This window comes from Schistocerca cancellata, chromosome 7 (assembly GCF_023864275.1).
Source record: "Schistocerca cancellata isolate TAMUIC-IGC-003103 chromosome 7, iqSchCanc2.1, whole genome shotgun sequence".
Lineage (NCBI taxonomy): Eukaryota > Metazoa > Arthropoda > Insecta > Orthoptera > Acrididae > Schistocerca > Schistocerca cancellata.
In genome coordinates this window covers 432,282,037-432,285,631 of record NC_064632.1, presented here as the reverse complement: position 1 = coordinate 432,285,631, position 3,595 = coordinate 432,282,037, and the positions used below count along the sequence as shown (strand labels likewise).

The following is a 3,595-nucleotide window of genomic DNA, read 5'->3' as shown; positions in this document are numbered from 1 at the left end:
ATGTCATTGTCAGCCCTTAGGCGTCACCGGATGCTGATTCCGAGAGGTATATGGTCAGCACACCGCCCTCCGGCCGTTGTCAGTTTTCGTGACCGTTTCCGCAAGATCAAGTAGCTTTGCTAACTGACCTCACGAGGCCTGAGAGCAACCCGGTTGCCGACACCACTCGGCAGATCCAGGCGTGACCCATCTAAGTGCTAGTCAAGCCCAACAGCCCTTAACTTCGATTATCTGATAGGAACCGGTATTACAACTGCAGAAAGGCCGTTGGCCGCCATAAGACCAACCCTTTAAACTATGTGAGTTCTTTCGCAGAGCTAGTCAACTAATGGGTCGATCTAAGGATTACATAAATAAACAGACGTGTCCCGTAAGTAGTTGAAAGTGGCTGAGAGTCCCTCAAGACGGATGTCCATCTGCTTCGTGCAAGCGGGCACTAACTACCCAGGTGACATGTAAGCCCCTAAAACTACCCCTGTAATGCCGTTGGGAAATGGAGACCTTCACTTAACCATACACTTATATGGATATGGTGTCTGTTCTTTCGGACATGTCCGAAAGATGATCTGCAGCCGCCTAGAATGAAATTACAATTATATTAATACCTCCAGCTCCTGACGGGCGTTGATATATATCAACGGGGACAGATGACATGTGTGCCCCGACCGGGACTCGAACCCGGGATCTCCTGCTTACATGGCAGATGCTCTATCCATCGGAGCCACCGAGGGCAGAGAGGATAGCGCGACTGCAGGGACTATCTCGCGCACACGAGACCCACATTCTCATCTTGTATGTCTACACACTACATTCGTAGTGTCCCACCCCAACACACTCATTACTCGTGGAAGACATTCTCACCAAGTCCCGTAAGAGGTCGGGGTATATGTGTCACAAGTAGAAGGTCATGGCCGGTATTGCCAGAACTATATACTTACATGGATATGGTGTCTGTCTTTGCAGCCGCCTAGAATGAAATTACAATTATATTAATACCTCCTGCTGCTGACGGGCTTTGATATATATCAAGGGCGACAGATGAAAATGTGTGCCCCGACCGGGACTCGAACCCGGGATCCTCTGCTTACTGTGACGCGACCTTTGGGATTCCAAGCACACGCTTTCCCTCTAGACTACCGCGGAGGAATAAATAAAACTGGCAGAACAAATTTAAAAGCCTGTAATCAAGTAGCTGTTTCCGCAGCTGCGCTCGCATATCAGTGAAATGAAATATGTGCCTATGGCTTTACTGGCCAGGAAACCAATCTCGGAATGTTGGGTCGCTTGCTGAAAGTCTTTTTATTTGATGCCAATTCGGCGACTTGAGTGTCGATGATGATAAAATGATTAGGACAACACCCACATCCAATCTCCAGCGGAGGAAATCCGATCCCGCTGGAAATCGACCCGCGACCCAGTGGTCAAGGGTCAGCAGCCCTGACCAAAAGACCACGAGATATTGACGCTTATCAATAGTTTTGTTACCATGAGTAATGGTGACGGTACTAAAATGACATGTCGACTTTCTAAAATTATTAAATAGCTTTAATCTGACGAAGAAAGAAAATAAATAATTTGTGTTTCGGTGCAGCGCATATTTTATAACATTTGTACGTGCAATAACGTCAGTTGCGGTCACGCTTCTGTCTGTAACCCGCGGCTGCGTATCATAATCAACTGCAACTTCCTTAAAAGCCTCCCACGTTCTATGTGTAAACGCACGTTGACTGTTCACCGTACACCATTTAAAGGACGTTTTTATTGTTAGTCTTCAATCGCCTCGAAGCTATAAGAGACGCTTGACGCTCTGCGGCTAAAATGCGACTGGGTTATTTAGTGTGGAAGTATGGAAGACGACATAAGTACGTTGAATCGTATTTTATAGAACATACCAGACAGTAAACGCATATTCATAACAAAGATAAAGTTCGGAAGTCAAAGAAATGTTCACATGTGTGTGAATTCTTAAGGGACCAAACTGCTGAGGTCATCGTTCCCAAGACTTAGACACTAGCCGGCCGGGGTGGCCGAACGGTTCTAGGCGCTACAGTCTGGAACCGCGCGACAGCTATGGTCACAGGTTCGAATCCTGCCTCGGGCATGGATGTGTGTGGTGTCTTTAGGTTAGTTAGATTTAAGTAGTTCTAAGTTCTAGGGGACTGATGACCTCAGAAGTTAAGTCCCATAGTGCTCAGAGCCATTTGAACCATTTTGAAGTTACACACTACTTAATCTAACTTACGCTAAGAACAACACACACACCCATGCCCGATGGAGGACTCGAACCTGCGTGCGGGAAGGACCGCGCAGTCTGTGACATGGCGCCTCAAACCGCTGCCACTCCGCGCGGCAAAAGTCAAAGAGTAAATAATTTTCTTTTCAAAAAGTAATTATTGTTCCATGCTCGCGTTATATTATTCAGATCAATATCTCTCGTACTACACACTTTCCAAAGTAGATTACGGTCTTCCTCAGCGTTCAATCTCCAAACCATATGCCATCAAAATCGGTTCAGTTGTTTATGCGTGAAAGCGTAAAAGACACAGTTACTTTCTCATTTTCAATATTAGTATGGATAGGAACTTGCGTCGTACACAATTGCGTCACTGTGGTGTCGGATGTCATCGAAAATTCGAACAAATATGACACATTCTATGCTACAGAAGACAAATTTTCGTTTGGAATGGGCCATGTACAGCTTATTCATTACAGGCAGTTATTTGCGCCGTTATTCGGGGTCAGTAGAGGATCGGATAATGTGATGCTACAGTTCGTATAGCCCTGTCGCCGGACAGTGGCGACTGGAAACGAGCTCAGATTTAGTACAACAACTTTCTGTAAAGTGTTTCACGTAAACAGCGTTACGGGACGTTTGTGCTGACAAATACTGCTAATCGCCGCCCCGAAACACGCCTACTAAAAGCGATGGAATTGCGTTGAACTTTGTATCGGGCTGAACAATTGTGGAACTAATCGACTGGTACTGCTCGGCGTTTCGGAAAAATTCCTTCCAATTACAGTGAAGGCACGATTCGCGTATGCGGAAGTCTGCATGAAGAATAGAAATCTGGAGGAAAAGAATTTTATGATATAACCTGACTAGGAGAAGGGATCGTTTGATAGGACACTCTGTAACGATCCAGTTACATGCTTTCCGTTACTCCCCGCCAAATATTAACTTCAAATGGAAGAAAGAGGATAGTCGATCTCAAACTGTCGCTAACTGTGGGAAGAAGAGCGACAAATGGGAAAAAATGCTTTTATTAATAATTTTGAAAAGAATGTTTGTTAGATGTAAACGGCAAAAAACTGCAAAACCTAGCTTCGCGTTTCTGGGAATGCAATACCCGGCAAAACTGATGTTGAATGGGGTGGAGGCATGGAATAGTGACATACGAGTTTGTTTTCCGAAAAAGCAAGACAGATATGCCAATGCATTAGTCACTCGTTGAATTGTATTCGTTCTGGCCTGACTAGTTGATAATTGCGCCGAGGCTACCGCAGCTATCGTTAATACAATGGTGTGCAAAACTTAAGGACGAAAGTGCCAAGTAACGCGAGCCGTACTTAGAAAGAACTGCTACAGTGTACTACG

At 45.3% G+C, this 3,595-nt stretch overlaps 1 non-coding gene across 1 annotated transcript; it reads right to left on the bottom strand.

Moving 5' to 3' along the window:
• Positions 1-657: 657 nt before the first annotated feature.
• Positions 658-732, bottom strand: Trnat-ugu (transfer RNA threonine (anticodon UGU)). The gene has a single exon. It is a non-coding gene; the product is annotated as a tRNA-Thr (tRNA).
• Between the last annotated feature and the right edge of the window lie 2,863 nt (positions 733-3,595).